The sequence below is a fragment of the Drosophila melanogaster genome, chromosome 2R, assembly GCF_000001215.4.
Source record: "Drosophila melanogaster chromosome 2R".
Taxonomy (NCBI): domain Eukaryota; kingdom Metazoa; phylum Arthropoda; class Insecta; order Diptera; family Drosophilidae; genus Drosophila; species Drosophila melanogaster.
The window spans coordinates 15,640,283-15,657,245 of NT_033778.4; the positions used below are offsets into that span (position 1 = coordinate 15,640,283).

General features: G+C 44.2%; 1 protein-coding gene and 1 non-coding gene across 4 annotated transcripts in view; both read left to right on the forward strand.

The window, feature by feature from the left end:
• Nucleotides 1-16,932, forward strand: part of CG42524 (uncharacterized protein) — a 43,361-nt gene extending 26,429 nt beyond the window's left edge. Inside the window, exons 4-5 of one of the 3 annotated variants that reach the window (NM_001299536.1) lie at nt 9,739-9,788; nt 16,510-16,932. The gene's annotated coding sequence lies outside the window, so the exon portion shown is untranslated. Of the gene's footprint in view, nt 1-9,738; nt 10,029-16,509 lie in introns of those variants that run through there. The other 2 variants (NM_001259417.2, NM_001169689.2) reach the window with 2 other exon arrangements.
• On the forward strand, nt 16,784-16,881 carry mir-278 (mir-278 stem loop). Its single transcript, NR_048116.1, has one exon. It is a non-coding gene; the product is annotated as a mir-278 precursor RNA (primary transcript).
• Nucleotides 16,933-16,963: the final 31 nt, after the last annotated feature.

The window sequence follows — 16,963 nt, forward strand, 5'->3', positions numbered from 1 at the left end:
TCAGTTTAGCCAGCTTGATATATATTCTCTGCATCACTTCTGGACTAAACAGAAATTGCATTAGTTGCTATCGAATGAATCGTCATATATTTTTATAAATAAATATTAAAACTATGCAGCTTTTATTTGGAAGGCAAATATTATTATTTTCTAAAACCAACCATTTGTTAAATATGCTGAAATATTTATGTGCTTGAGAGCAGAAATAATATAAATTTTATGCTTAAGGCAAATTATACTTTAGCCATGCTTGCCCATCCCAAGTTCTATTTTCATTTCAAATGTTCAATATTTTTTTGTTATTTTTCCATGTGTACAGCAGGTTGTTTCCATTTTAGATGTTATTAAATTTGTTGCCGCAGCACAGATACGACCACAGAATGGAGGTGGCCGGTTGCAGAATGTTGCAAAGAGCCAATTGATTTCAACTGAAGCGCCTCCACTCAACTGAGCAAAGCTGCAGCCACAAAACACAAACACTGGTGCTGGGCAAAGTCAAATCCATAACCAAAAATCCGAGAGAATTCCGACAGTCAGTCAGTCAAACGGACAAACAATGCTGGGCCACACACATGTGTGTATGTTTTTGGTTGTGTCTCTGTCTCTCTGTCTCTCTCCGGCTCGCTACCCGTCTCTTTCTGCTGCTGCTGCTGTGACCGCAAATGCCCGAAATTTATGCCAATATTTGCATTCAATGCCCAAAAATAAACCGTAAAATGGTAGCAACCGAGCGAGAGAGATGGCCCAAAAAAGATGGCCAGCGGCTAAAAGAAAGAGATGAATGATAAAAGAAAGAGAGGGATGCGGGCCAAGTGAAAGAGATGGGGCGAATGAGGCTGCTGGCCAAAATGGTGCTGCACGCTTTTAGGCGCTGCATCGCCTGGCAGGATGCCTTCCTGCGTTGTGCTGAAAATTTCATATTTATGGCTTCTGCCGAGGGTGTTGGTATTTGTGCATTGAGTGCAATAATTCAATTGCACACCTCCGCAAAAGGAGTGAAGTGGAATGGAGTGGTGTGTGGAGCGAAGCGGAGGTCCTTCTGGTCAGCAGTTAATGCCCTGGAAAGGCGGACGTTTAAAGCGCTCCAGTGAGCAGTGCCAAGGATACGATACGAAACGATACGAAACGAAACGATACACAGAGATTAAAGCGGAGTGGGGCATAATTGGATTTGTTTAGCTGTCAATATTATGTCAGAAATCAACATGACCCGACAAATGGGGAGGAGTAGGGCGAGTGGGGTGCGACGGGCAGTTGGATAGACGGATGGATGGATGGATGGATGGTTGGAAGGATGGTTGGATAGACGGATGGGATTGATATATAGATAGACATCCGATATGGAGTCAGGCGATATACTACGCTATTAACTGCCAGTGACGCCAAACAATTCGCTCGCAAAATGACACGAACTCCGCCAAAGGAGGGGGCGGCGTGGGCGTGGCCCACATGCAAACAAGAATGGCAATCAAAAAATTTGACAACATTCCAGGAGGAAGGCGGAATGAGGAAGGGTAAAGGACGAAAGCAAACAGAAGCGGCTGCAGCTGACACAAGATCGAAAGGGACCGAGTAATGTGGATTTTCTCAAAGGACACTCCAGCCAAGAGCCCTCATACCGTTTACTCTTTCCATCGCAATCTGCTCGAGCTCGTCTCATGTTCCCTAATACCATCATTGGCTCCTTTTGTTTCAATTAGAATTTCTACCAATCTGCTAGAGAAAACGGCAAAGTGTTTAAGTTTGGGCTTATAACTACAGCAAAGAACACTCGAGCAGTGGAAAACCAAATGCTGGCTGCTCATTAGATTTCAGTCACTAAGAGAAAAGGGGATTACATGAGGAATTTAAACGTTGTAAGCATTATCCCCTTGTTTAAATATTCCAGAAAATACCTTACACCAAAAACTTTCCCATTAAATACATTTTTTTTTATGTATTCAAAGAGTACACATATTTTTTTGCGACCCTAGGCACTTACAATTTACGACATATTTTCCTCTCTGCATGCTCGTTGGCCAAAAAACTGTGTTAATAAAGTATTTGCTCACTCGAGTGCAGCCAGCAAACACTTGCAACGTGCGGTTGCCACAGGAGCGAGTTGGGGTTGGCTGCTCACCCAGTTGACTTTTGTAATCAGCAGGCGAGGATGCATCTGCTCCTGCTCCTGCATCCTAGCGATGCTCATGCTCATGCTGATGCTGATGCGGATGCTCTGCTCCTGATGTTGTTGATGTTGATGCGAGGCCTGAGCACAAATATTCCGGCCTGACTGACTGACATCCGTGCACACGGACAGGCACACACATATCGCACAGACGGATTCGAGTTAAGTGCCTGACTTGGCACTGTCATAATTTACATATGCCAAACGGCAGCGAGAAGGGTTAACCGGGTTACCTAGGAGCCTGTGCAAATATCCTGGCTGTCGTCCTTGCAACAAGCCGTTGCAAGCCGTTCTGGCAGTTGCAGGTGCGCCTTTGTTGGGAGCTTTATTTATATGAGTGATTAGCCAGTGGGAGTTGCAAGTTGGGCGTTTCGGGAGTCGGTTGACTTGGGGGGGCTCTGTTTATTTATTAGAGCAAGGTGTTGTTTGTATGCTGTTTGTGGCAGGTAAATATCAGCCTAGATTTGGCGATGTGGCAACATAGTGCCGCAACTTGAAGATACTGTTTAAATTATACCCCGGGCTTTATTGCAACGAACATAAATAAGAAGAAAACATCCTGTATTTAATTAATCTAGAATTTAAAACGTAACTTGATTCAGAGCTTGAATTTTGAAAAGTTATTTGAAAGAAATGCATTTTGCAACAATTCAATTGTGTAATAATAATGCGACATAGCAAAGTTCGAGCTGCACTAGTTCGGTTGCCTTTAAGCATCAGATGTTGAAACTACTCGACTGCCGCCCCTCAATTCAATATCCTTGGCAACTTTTGCCGCCTGAGACTTGGCTTTTTTCAAATGCCGCACACGTCGCGACTGGCCGGGTAATTGAGTTGGAAAAATGTTGTTGACGCCGTGCCCATACAACTGGCGGTGGTGATGGTGCTGTTGCAATTGCTACTGCTGCATCTGCAGCTGCAACAGTCAGCGGCGACATGTTGCGACAATTGCATCTGCATCTGCATCCGCAGCCCCGCAGCCGCATTGGCATCCGCATTCGAATATCCGCACATCCGCATCGTCGCCTCCGTTGGCATTTTGCATATTATTACGTCGCAGTCGTCCTTTTGGGGTTCCTGGCGAAATTTCGGCTATTTTTTCGCTTGCTTTTTCTTCTGCTCTGAACATGTGCGCAAACATTTAAATCAATTGTGTTCCAATCTCCAGAGGGGCTTGCAACATGGGGGCAAAAGGAGGAGGATGAGGAGTGTGGCAGCAATTGTTATGTAAAATACGAGCACGCTCGGCGAATCAACAACGCGAGCTGTCTGCTGGATGCAAAACATTTTTTGGGGGCTCCCGGGATCCTGCTGGGATGAGCCCGGCTCCATTTGACTCGATGCGCCTGGCTGGCATTATGTAAATAATTCCATATCGAGAGTTTTCAATTTGGGCTTAAGGCGCACCAGAGAACTGCATAACCCCCCCTCTTACTTTTTGCTTTTGCCTTTGCCTTGTGCCTGTCCTATTTTTTCTTTATTTTCGTGCCACTCGCAAGTTGGCAAGGTGCACGTTTTCTCACACCACCGAAGGTCGCTACTACATAGCTAAACACACACACACACACACACACACACAGTTATGGCCATAGGCTGACGGCGGAAAAGCGGTCGGAAAAGCGCCCGTGGAAAAGTTTTGCAGCTTAGGCCAGGCCATGCGAAAGCAAACCAAAGTCATGCACTTGGAAGCCAATAAAGCGGAAAAATATTACATTTTCCCACCGGCGAAGGTCCTGCGTAGAAATGCGCTTGTACATATATTTATGCAAATAGCTCTCCTCCAGTTGGCCTCCCTCGTCGGCTTGAATTATTAAAATTATTATTTCAACCTCATTTGCAGATTAGAGCGGACATAGCGTAGATCAGCTAGTTGCCCACGGCAGTGGTTAAATATTTGATTAGCATGCTACGCCATTTTTACATAACAATTCATTTTAATTAGTTGCCCTTAAACGGCAAATAATTTGCACTAAAACTTTTATCACGCAGTTGCCAGCGATTTTTTTTTTTTTTTTTGTTACTGGTTTATGCTGAGACTAATTATGTGATACGTGTTTTCAGATCCTGGGCAGCTTTTAATTGCAAAATGTAATGGTCTCAACTGCACGCAATTTTCGAGCTGGCTTTTAATGAGTTTTGTTTGGGAAGTCAGGCCGAGAATTGATCTCACCTGCGAAGGCATCCTTAGGTGACACATAATTTAGAGCTTAATCAGCTGCAAGTTTTCCACGCCACTCGAAATGGCTTAACTTTTTCGACTGCTTTCACCCCTTTCACCGTTAACCCTTGAGTATCTCGCTTACGTACATGCAAGCAGGAAAATTAAAAGCATACTTTCGGCGACTTGCAACCGCACGACAATGCAATAAAAGTAAACTTGCTCCTCGAGTTGCAAGTTCGTAGTTGCAAGTTGACTGCTTGCTACATGGCAAACAATTGAGCAACTCATTGAGGAAGAAAATCAAAATGCAGTGATAAAAACCAATTGAAAACAAGGACATTTACAAAGACAAAGACAAGCCAAACTTGCTTGTTCCTTGTATATTGAATGTTTATTTGCATGCGACAGAGCGTCCTACATTTATACACATACACATATTCAAAACGATACCATATATGTATGTGTGTGAGTGTGCCCCAAAAGTTCTGTGCTGTTCGGAAAACGTAGCGAGGGCATGGGGTTAAACGCGTTCTTAATATCACATAAAAAATAGAAGCGTAACAAAGTTAAACAAAACTTTTGCTGCAACAAAACTTTTGAGTTGCCCCACCAGAGGGAATCCAGCGGGGGCGCTGAAGGGTTAAGGGTGGATAGAGTTGACTTCAAATTCAAAATGGCCACCATTTTCGACTTAAAGCCACTTTAATTGACTTTAAGTTTTATGGCTGGCCAATCGAATTACGAATTACGAATTACGCATACCCATCATTCAAGCTATTTTCGGGTGGCCTTGTCCTCTGGGGAGAGCTGTCCTGCGAATTATGACGAAATTCGAGTCACTTACCTTATGCATGCCATAAAATATTTACCTGGGCCCGGCTTCGGCGATTCGCACAGCCTCTGGGACGCCATAAAAACCATGGGGGAACGAACATTAGGCCCGGCCTCTCCAACTTTTCATCCTCATTTTCCGCATTTCTGCGTATTTATTCAATGGCTAATGTGTGTGGGGTGTGTGGGTGTAGCGTTTGAACACTTGTTGAAGGCGCTGCCTGGTTTTTTAATTGCTTCGCCGCCTCGTTTGCCGCCCACTCATCTGGATTACGCAGCCACAAACAGCTGTGGGCGCAAAAATAGAGTCATGCTATTTTTAAAGTACATTATTTGCTTAGGGATTAACCGAAGTAGCAGACTACTGGGCAGTAAATAATTTAGTTTTACTTCAACATATTTGAAGGTTATTTTCAAAGGCTTACATATATCCAGAAAATATATTTTTTAACTCCTACATCTAACTAAGATGTTGACAGCAACTGTAGCTGCAGACATAAAAAGGATATGCGAGTGAAATGGCTTTGAAAGGGAAAAAGTGCAGAGGACGCGATGCGCCAAGTGTCAACAATAATTTTTAATTAAGATTTGTTTTCGTTTTTCATATTACAGTGAATCCTTGCTTACTTCCCCGTCCCCTTCCCTGACCCCGCTGACCTTTCACCCCCCGAGTGGCGCATAAAGCTAACTCGCACATTGCAAAGGCAACAAAAAGCAGCCTTGGCTGAGCGAGGAGTTAATTTGAATTTTATAGCAGTCAAGTTGTGTAATTTCAGCACCCAAACGTACATCGCCCGGCACATAACGTATACGAACCGTTGTACAAGCAGAGGCGTTGAGCAACACATGTTGCCAGTGCAGCAGTGGGCGTGGCCAGGGGCGTAGATGCAGTAGTTGTTCCTTGACTGGCATTACTTCTTCCTTCTATTTTTTATTTTTTTTTTTCTCATTTTCCATCTCCTTTTCAACAATTTTCCCAGCCTGACTGACGGATGAGAATGCCGAGCACTACGTATCTCGGAGAACGAGTGAAAAGTTTTTCAATTTCTTCAACTGCATTCGAAGTAGGAGAGGGCGGATGATGGCCATGTCGGCTACAAGTTAATCTGGCCAGAGACTCAACTTTGCCATCCGTCTTGCCAAGTGAAGAGGCTCAGAATATGCTCGTATGTGCAGTAGTTTCAGTTCATTTCCCCGACACTGCAATCCTCTTCGTTATTTTTCCTTTTACGTACCGTTTTTTTTTTGCCGCAGAACGCAAACTTCTAATTTCGTTACAAATTACACATGTAATGCATATGTAGAGGGTGTACGGTCCTATCGCATCCACAATTTATTAGCTGCAAATGGCCGACTCAAGAGGGACGCTTTTATCTGTTTGCCCCCGGGCGTTTTTCGGGGCTCAATTACAAGCCAAGTTTATCCGGCTGCCAATAAGCTGAAGTTTATGGTCTGCAGCTCTCGGCAATTAAGTTAAGCCGCCCCAAAGAATGTGCTCGAAAAGAAGTTTTTTGGCTGCTCGGCACCGAGGAATGTGTGTGTGCGCAACTGAGTGTGGCTGTGTGTGAAAATTGAATATTCCGCATGCCACATAAATTGAAAGGAATGGAATGGCAAACGAAAACTGCAGCAGCAGTCGGTGGCACAGACTGCTTATTAAATTATGTCGGCGGTGCATGGAGAAAACTTTTGTGCTTGGCCATATTAAAATTGTTGGCAATCTTTTGCCCGGCTCCTGCGAATTTGCGAATGGCCTGGCTGTCGCTGCAATTATTTCATTATGTGTGAGGCTCAGCCAAACCGGCTAAAGTCAAAGCCATAGCGAAAGCAAACTGCAGATTCCAGATCCCGGATTCCAAGGCTCTTTTTCGAAATTATGCACTCGCAAACTTTAGCAACAATACGGCAGACAAAGAGGCGTTGCTCCACGCCTCATTGTTATTATCATAATTGCATAAAGCTGAGAGCGGGATTCTAGTTCTTCTTAATTTCTTTATTTTAATGGCAAAAAGATCCAAGGCGCCGCTTGCTGGCGACAGTTTTCCCCATTTCTCGGCAACACGACTAAGCGCATTATTTGGCTTTGCATTTTGGGCCAAGTCAGTTTTAATTAGTGCAAGCTCCTGTAAACCGGCGGCTTCATTAATTTCCCTTCGCCAGCACGTGTCTCCAGGCATTCGGTGGCCCTGACTCTCGTGTTTCTCTGGGTTACCCCAGAGTTGATTGTGGATTTTTCTCCCTCACGCATCATTAAACACGCCCCAGGCTGGGCACACGCAAATTAAAGTGCCATATAATTTGGCCACCGCGCCCATGGCCAAAAAAGGCCCCAAAAGCAAACAGCTACGGGATTGTGCTGTATTTTTCCTCCGAATTTTCCTTGGGCCCATCGCATCGGTTGTGAACGATTATACATAAGAGATTCCGCAGAAGGCGAGCGCCCATCCGTTCAATTTGGTTTATTTTCGTTGCGCCGGGACCAACAGCCTTGATTGTATCAAATGGCCGGCTAAATGTTGACTCTGAAAGCGTTTTGTCTCGGCCACCGGAAGCGGAAATGTCCAGTGCCCCGAAGGAGGCGTAGCGGATTTATGGGGCACCAGCTGCACTGAAGCGTTTGACTCTCGTTTCAGTTTGTGCCGCTCGAGGCGTTCAAGGCCTGTCATCCTGCTGGCCACGCCCTACTGCCTGCCACATGCCACATGCCACGAGTTGCGTGCGGCACTCAAACACTTGGCCTTTCGCCACCGGAAGTGCGTGGGATGACGCGGAGCGAAACTTGGCCTCAAACGGCACCCTCAAATATGCCGCTGCTCCCGATTTGCATTTGCCAGACTGAGCTGCAGCTATCAATCAGCATAGATGTCGAAATTGAAAGTCAAAGATAAGACTTCTCCACACAAATCAATTCAAAGTTCGTAGAATTTTACGCTTCATTTAAAATTCTGTTTCTGTACATAGTTGTTCTAACAAGTTCTTGTTTGTTCTCATGGTGTTCTGCTAAATATTCCCTAAAAACCTCCTTTAGCATAACATTTGCTTATTGTACTGCACAAACTTTAGCTCTCTTTTTATAAATTCACATCACATGTTCAATCGTTTTTTTACACCAAACATTTAAGGATATTTTTTTTTTCATAGGACTCATACATCCATCAAAGGCGGTGTGGCAGGGGGCGTGGCCGTGTGATAGACACACGGTATTAAAATTACTGACAGCTACAATTTATTATCAATTGGCAAACAAAGAGTTCGAACCGAAGCTTACGTAATACATTTAAATCAATTGCGGAAATCCAATGGAAATGTAATCGAAAGGGGCGAGATGAGAAATGAAATGGAGACCAAAGAGCGGGGCTTCGCTTCATTGATGAATTCGCAAAACAATTAGAATTTCAAATGAGGACCTAAAGGAGAGAGAGAGAGAGGCAGAGAGAGAGAGAGAGGGAAAGAGAGGTGCAAATGTTGGATAGGACAGTGTCAAGGCAGCGAATGTATTCATTTCCACTTTGCAGCTTGGATATTTATTGCATATTTAATGAGTTTAAACTCAGACAGAAAATGAAATGCAATGCAATTTGCGTTGGCTCTGTGTGCGTACCTGCCGTCTCTTTCTGCCCCCGTTTCGCCCTCTCTTTCTGCCATTGTATAGTCCCATCTCGCTCGCTCACGCTCATTGCATTTGCTGATTTCCTGTTTGCGGCTAGCAATTGATTTGTTTGCAATTTAGATCCGAATTCGATGCGAATGCATCGAAAGGCCTGCTGGGAAATTAGTTCAATTGTTTGTTTGTGTGTGTGTGTGGCCAGACAGAGTTGGTAAAATGGGCCGAATCTGGTTCAAACGCAATGGCCAAGTCAATAGGTAGCTTTAAGTTAACATTGCGTATACGCCGCGTGGCACCCGCTCATAAATAACAAAATCGCATTAATTTAAAACTCATTTCGTGAATAAACACAGACAAGTGGGTGCTGCACTGGGTGGTTTGCAAACGCACACATGCGACGGCAAACTGCATTTTAAATTAAAATTAAAAGTTACTTGCTACCATTATCGCCCACAGCGGCGAGGACAACGAGCTGCGGACAAGGACAGTGGCGACAAAGGACGTTCGCGTCCTGGCCGAGGCGATAAATAATAAATATTGTGCACGCATACAATTATGCTATACCCGCCAGCTCACGTGCTCGCATTTTCCTGCGACTGCGGCCAGGTGCAAGTATCTAAAAACAATGCAATGATTTATGCATGCAATATTTTCCTTGAAAATTGCTCAATGAAACATGAATAATCACAACGCGTCGAACGCTGCGTATGCGTATTATTCGCACCTATAGTCGCACGAAAAAAAAAAGAAAACCAAAATACCCTTTGTCGCACTTAATTGAATTTTAACTTCCACTCTCGACGCCCGCGCTTCTGATTGATTTTTAATTAAAATATTTATTTATTTGTAATTAAGTTGATTGACTTTTCGATGGATGACCGCTACAAAAGCAACTGTCCGCTTAATGCGATGCCTGTAATCACTGAATATTCCACTAATTTCCGTTTCCGTCCATCACTTTGATATTTGCAGATAAGAACTTCGTTCGTCCGTCGAAGAATATTTCCGGATTCAGGAATCAGGTAAGCAATTGCCCAAAGGATGCCTTCGGATGCCTGAGCAAACATTCATTAATATCAATTTGACTCCGACCCGTTCGACTTCTTCTGTTTATGACTGCTACAGCAGGGACACAAATAATTTATTTAGTTCATTTTGGTTACTCGCCTGCGGCAGATGCTCCATCTTTACTTCCAACTTCCAACCATCCACAAAACCGTATGCCTCGTTTGATTCATGGCAAATAAACAATAAATGAAATTACCACATTTGATTGCCGGGCTCAGAACAATTTTGATATTCCCCATGTGCGTTCGTGTACCCGAAATCGTCGTTCCTGTCACACTTCGAGTGCGTAAATGACTAAATGAATGGATGCATTATGTATGCTGGCCGTTGTTGCGATGGGTCCAAATTGATTTTTAAGTTACGACCATACGCATTTATTTGGCAATTGGACGTAGACGGTTTCCCATTCCATTCCGTTTCTCGATCTTCGACTGCCAATGCCAGGGAATTGCAATTCCATTTCGCCATGCATTCTCCTCAAGGAGCATGTGTGTTATGGATGTCCTTTGGCCTGGCCAACGGCAGAGATTTATGGGCGAACGCACAAAAACGTTCATTGAAAACACATTTTCCATTTGGCCCCATAACCCCCCCTCATCTACTCTGCACACTTCGAATTGCAAATTCAATAAAGCATTATATAATATGGCCAAGACCTATACCCACACACATCCAAGTGGCATGGCTGTGACTTGCGTTGCGAGTGCAATAATTTACAACATTTTAATCGAATTAGACGCAACCCCAGGCGCTGGTAGACGGAATATGGTAGATGGGCACTGGCCAAGAAGCAAAATGCATTTTAAGTGCCGCCTGGCAGAACTTTGGCACTTGGCAGCTGAATTCGCCACCAGCAGCGGAAAGACAAAAAGAATGGCACACCACGGGCCAAGGGAATAGCACTTGAACATGTGCCAGCAAATCTGCGCCAGGGTGGCTGTCTTGAATGCCAGGCGAAATGAAAAAGGATTTAAGGTCTGCGATGGCCACCGTAATTATCGTCCAGGTTGCACTTGTGCAGGTTCAGTCTTAAACTTTGTGGAATAGAAGGCAGGATTTTAGTTACCTTGTATTTTCTAGTAAACCTCAATCAGCACCCTTCCATATCACCAAAGTCATACTTCTAATATCAAACTCTTCTGCATATTGTCGATATTTAGTTATACAATGGCTATCTTTTAAGTTTTTGACACAATCTATCGTGTCAATATTTAACACGATAAAGTGCAATTTAAATCCAGTTTTATCATCCTTCATAACTTTCAACAAACAAAGCCATAATTTATACAGCTTTCATATAAAGATTTTATTTTCAAAATTTATTGTTATACACTCGTAAGTTTCATTCACAATTCGATTAACTCCTGATTCGAATGACAAGTTCGACGACAAATTTTTATTCTCTCTAAATTGCCTGCATTCACTTTGAGTGTTCTAATAATGAAATCTCCTGTAGATCTTCTTCCTCTAATTTTTTTTTTTGTGATTTTAAACAGTTGATTTTAGGCCAAATGCAGGCGATGCAAGTGCAAGTGCAACGGATGCAGGCGGAACGCGAATTGTCATAAATTCCAGGCAATAAATTTCTATTTGTTTTATTTCGCCATTCTATTATTCGTTGCCTCGGCACAATGGCAGTTATGTCGGAGCCATCCGGAGCCCCTTTTCCACGTCTGCACAGCGAAGCGTGCTAAAATAAAAACGCTGCTGCTTTTCTTGGATTTGCGTTGAATTCACTTTTTTTTCCTCAGTTTTCATTTTATGTTTCTGGCTGCCGGCCTGCGACTTTTGTTCTGGCCTGATTTCTCTGACTGCTGCATGACTGCAGCTCGAGTCGCAGCTGCACTATGCAGCTAACAACCGAATGTAGAATGATAATGAAATCTACCGGAATCTGCTTATTTTCTCTCTTTTCCTTTGCCCCATCTTGGGGCGCTAATAACTTTTGTCTTACGGGCACTGAAAATCGATAGTGCTCATGGCAAATGATTGGTACTTGGCAGGCGGAAAATCCTAATCCGCTAAGCACCCAGGACACATGCTCATCGCGGTTTGACATCTAATGAGCTCATGAGCTGAAAGCTGTCGCAGTTTCACAGTCTCAATTTGAGTTTGAGTCGGGATCTTTAACTTTGCATAGTTTTTTAAATCCATGGTACTCGACTCGATTCCATTAGCTGTCGTGCGGCTGCCACTCTGATTGCATTAACCGACGAGCTAGTGGCCATGCCCTGAAAAGTATGCTACACGAATCACAGCTTGCGTGTCCTTACTGCCTGCAGTTGCACTTGCAGTTGCCTTTCGCTGCTGTTGTTGCGAATGACATGCAAACGTTGCATTATGAATGTTATTATAAAATCTCGCTAGCTGAGGCGGCGATTGTGTGTGTGTGTGTGTGTATGCATTTAAACGACTCTATTTACCACAAAATGGCTGCCAAACAACAACATGCCAGCAAACAATGAACGATAATAATAATGACACAACAGCAACAGCAGCAGCAGCAGCAGCTAAAGTAGCAGCAGCAGCAACAACAGCAGCAGCAGCAGCTGAAAAGGCAAACGTTTTAATGGCCACAACGAAATATACTCTAGTGGGAGTTACGAGTACCGGGCCGTGTGTGTGTGCTCTCTGCAGCTATTTAAAATTTAAATAATAGCAGAATACAACGAACAAGAAAAAAAAGAGAAGAACAACCGCACGGAATAATAATAAATCATGGCAAATATATATTTTCATACGCACATGCATGGCTTACTAGACGTATGTGTAATATTGCCAGCTACATTGTTGGCAGCGTTTTGCCATTTGGGCCAATGTTTTGGCCTGGCGCCGCGTGTTGATTTAATAGTCGTGGTCACAGGCATTATGGCATGCTCATGATTGCCCCGAAAATACGTGAGACCCACCACTCCCTTTTCGCCACTCGACCCGCTCGTCCATATATCGCACATTGTTCCGGCTTGGGCTTTTCATGCAAATTTCCATGCCATTATTTATTGTGTATTTAAACAGATTACGTGTAAGCAGCGTGGGAGCGCCGAAAGGCACCAAGACTCCCACATCCTAATGGCCAGCTACGCAGGTTGCAAATTGAAAAAGGCGAAAAAAAATGCAACAAAAAAAATGGGTGGAAAAAGCGTAAACTGATGAGATGGCAGCCAACCAAGACGTCGACATCTGTAATCCCCGCCTGCAAGTGTGCCATAAAAATTCAAATTCACCCCAGCTCATATGCTCAACAAATCCCAGTTAATTGTTGGTGCGGTGGTTCTGCAATGAAATTTCATGTATTCTAATTTATGCAAACCTAACAAAGGACCGCCCTTGCTGGCCACATTGCGCCTTCAGTTTTGTTTCGTTCTGCACTTGTGCATAAGTACAATGACTGAAATAAAAAAAACCAGTGGAGTCAGAAAGTAAAATAAAAAGTATGGGAAAAGGAAAAGAATCCCGAATAAAATGCAGTGCCAAACAAATGCAAACCAAACTCAGCTGAGGCGAAACAGTCAGGCAAGCAGCCAGCGGGCCACTTGGCGTATACGTAATTCGCATTTGGGCAACAGCAACACGAACAACAATTGCAATGGCTACGTGCCAAGGCAGCGGAACAGGGACAGCAAAAAGGACGATCCACAGCGAATGAGAGACAGGGAGAGAGAGGGAGAGGGGGAGAGAGGCCAGAAGGTAAACGGTATTAATGGCAGGACCTTCTTTTTGGCAGCAGTTGGCAAGCGTAACAGAAATAGCTGCAATGCGACTTTTTCGCTTTTTGGCTGTTGATGTCTTTTCTGCTGTATGTTGCACGTGGTGCACGTCTGTATGTCTATATGCCTGTATATAGTGACTATATCTAGCCATTGCAGCAACATACAAATCACTTGAAACTTTACGGATATCCCTTGTTCCGATTCCAAAAACAGCCCCATAAGTAATCGAATGCTAATGGAAAACTGTTGCTCATAAATATGCCAAGCAGCAATTTGTCGAAGGCTGGCCATAAAAACTACAAGGGCCATTTAACTTATGAGTGCTGTAGGCCCATCCCCGCTAAGCATCCCCTGCCCCATTGCCCTTAGCCCATCCGCGCCCTGGCCACCTTAGATTCCTTCCTTGGCCCGGGCCAATTGCCAGCGGCGTCAGCGTCGACGGCTCTTCAGCGTCATCAACACATCGTGTACGTGACTTTGCTAACAAAAATTAACAATTTCATTAGTGGTCCCCGTTGCAGGACGAACGATGAAAACTGGCGACTGGTGACTGAATGCTGGTTGCTGGATGCTGTATACGGAATGCTGAAGCATGGCTGAAGGAGATGACGTAGTGTCAGCCGAAGAAAAGAAAACGAGGAGCAACAGCAGTGCACTGTGAGAAAGATCATAACAGTTGAAGTTCGTTGTGGGAAATAAATTGTGAAGGAAATCAGTTCTTAAAGTGGTAATACATATCATATATAGAGAAAACGAAAAGTACCATTATTTAGAAAAACAATTCTGTAAGAAAATTAAGATCTTACCTCAATTGTTTTAGAGTCATAAGATAGGGTTTGCTTCAAAAGCATATTTTCTTGTGATATTACAGCAAATGGCTGGGGCAATTGCGATGACATTTTCTTTCCGTGCAGCAGTAAGTAAGAAAAAACAGAAAAGAGCTGACGGGGGGCAAAAAAAATTGCTGCCACTTATCAAACAGACGCCCACACACACACACTCACTTCCTGTCTGCCTGTACAGCTCTCCACCTCTCTCTCTCTCTCTCGCACTCGTTCCTTTCTGCTCGTGTGCGTGGGCGGGTGTGTGTCAAACTAACGAACCGCGCTGTCCTCACACGCCCCCTTTTACCGCCCACTGCAGTCATTTACAATACGTCTAAAAAGGCGCTGCGTGCCGTACGTGCATCAAGTGTGCTTCAAATGCACTTCATTGCCTCCGAGACACACACGCACACACCCAGCCATATATATGGATACTCGGCGACACACACACACGCACACATGCCCTGCAATTCACACCCACACATAGAGTGCTTAGGCTTTGTGCTGCACAAAGTAAATGAAATCGTGTAAGAGCAAAGAGTAGCAGTGAAGGAAAAATGTGAAGGAAGCACACACAGCACACAGCAGGGACATCAAAAAGCGCTGGCTCAGTTGCCGGCACCTTTTAGATACACAGATACAGAGATACTCGCACTCACAGATACTCGAACACTCATCGTTGAGACACTCGCACACACACACACTTGCATTCGCTCACAATCAATTGCCTAAAGTAGTTTGTAAAATAGGATAAAGTTGCAGTAAACTTGGAACTCTCCACGAAAGGATTCCCCGGGACAGTCTCTAATGAAAACGTAAAATCCAGCCGCACTTACCCGCTTTTCCCACTTTTCCCTCCTGAATTTTCCAGCTTTATTTGCCCAAGATTTGTGAGCAAACATACATGGATTTCGTTGCTTCGTTTTCTTTGCTTTATTTTTTTTTTCCTGCTCAGCTTGTTCTTTCTTATTATTTCGATTTATCTGCTCCTTGCGAAAGGCGCACTGCAGTCATTTTACTTGGGCCCCCTTGGGCAATTTTAAAGCCCCTCGCTTTACCGATTTGCGCTCCCCTTTCCCCCCCAAAAAAACGTTTGCGAGTGTGAGTGCGCTTGAAATTTTGAGGGCAGCCAGGCGAATCTGTCAAACGGCAAATACGAGTAAATAATAAAATCAAGTTGCCAGGCTGGTAATGTGCCCGAAATTGATTTTTTGTTGGGCCAGACAACAAAACAGGAGACACAATTGGCCGAAGGGGCGGCTTTGTTTAAGGCACTCGGCAAATATTTGGTCAAAAATTGCCGTGCAGGTGCTGAGTCCTGTTTTTTGTTTGAACTCGAAAGCAGGGCGTACAGCACGGAAAAAAACGGATTAGAGATCATTATTAAAGGATAATTATTTAAAGACCTATTTTCAGGAACATGTGGAATTGTAGTCTATATTCATATATTCATAATCCTTACATCTTGTGTGTCTATAAATTCCATACCTTTTCCACAATATAAAGACTCAATTTTCTAGTAGAGTGTGAATCGTGAAGTTCTTAAATTTGGGGCTATGCAAAGTGATTTTTTTTAAGCTCGTTGTTGTCTCCAGCAGACCTGTCAACTGAAATGCTCGCTGAAACGCAACGAAAGCCCCTAAATCAATAAAAGTTTCGATGGCTTAATACCAAAACGGAAGCGCTTTTTTCGGCGCTCGACAGTGGCGACGACAGTCGCTAAGTCGTCGAAAATATGCCGCCGCCAATTGGGGATCCTTGTTATTGCATTCCCGCTGCACCGCCAGCGACTGGCATTTGGGTTATATTTTTTATTGACTTAGTTTCGAGTGTCAGTGGCGCAAAGTTTGGAACTATTGCGCGGCAAGTTTGGTTCTCCATTATTTGGGCTTGCCTACTTTAGGCGTTGTCTGGCGATAGTTTTTTTCGGCTTTGCGATTACAAATGAGATTTATACGGCCATTTCCGAGCCATTAGAGGAAGTGCAGGGCGGCGCTGCCTAGTCAAGTGTGCGGCCATAAAGAACACGAGAAAATGGTAGGGGCAAATAGGAGTTACTTGTGCAACCGCTGGCCTCATATTTCTCCATTGGCCTTGGCGCATTAACCGACGCTTTTTCATTTACTTCTCTCACTTCGCAGGCCAACTTGTCAACAGAGCGGCACGCCTAATGTCCTTTTGATAGGCCCGCTAGCCGCTGCAGGAAGCGGCGACCGGCAGGAGGAAGTGGTGTCCACTGCAGCGGCGCCAGCGCTTGATAAATTATCATGTGAGCGGAGGGCAGGAAGACGGAGGGTCAGGAGCCGGAGGAAGTGGCAGGATGCGGCTGGCAGCTGCAGCAAATGATGCTGCATAGAACTAACCCGTTCACCTGCGACAATTTTTAATCTATTTTAAATGTGATACGAGACCATGGTAATGGTACGGTGCGACCGGATGATGGTTCACAACGACCGTGTCATTTAAACGGGTCGGTGGGACTTTCGTCCGTTTGTAACGCCATTTGTCAACGATTTATCAGTGTCCGTTTCGAGAATTATTTATGATGCTGTCTTGCACCTGCCGTCCATCGATAGTGGCATTAATTGATTCGTA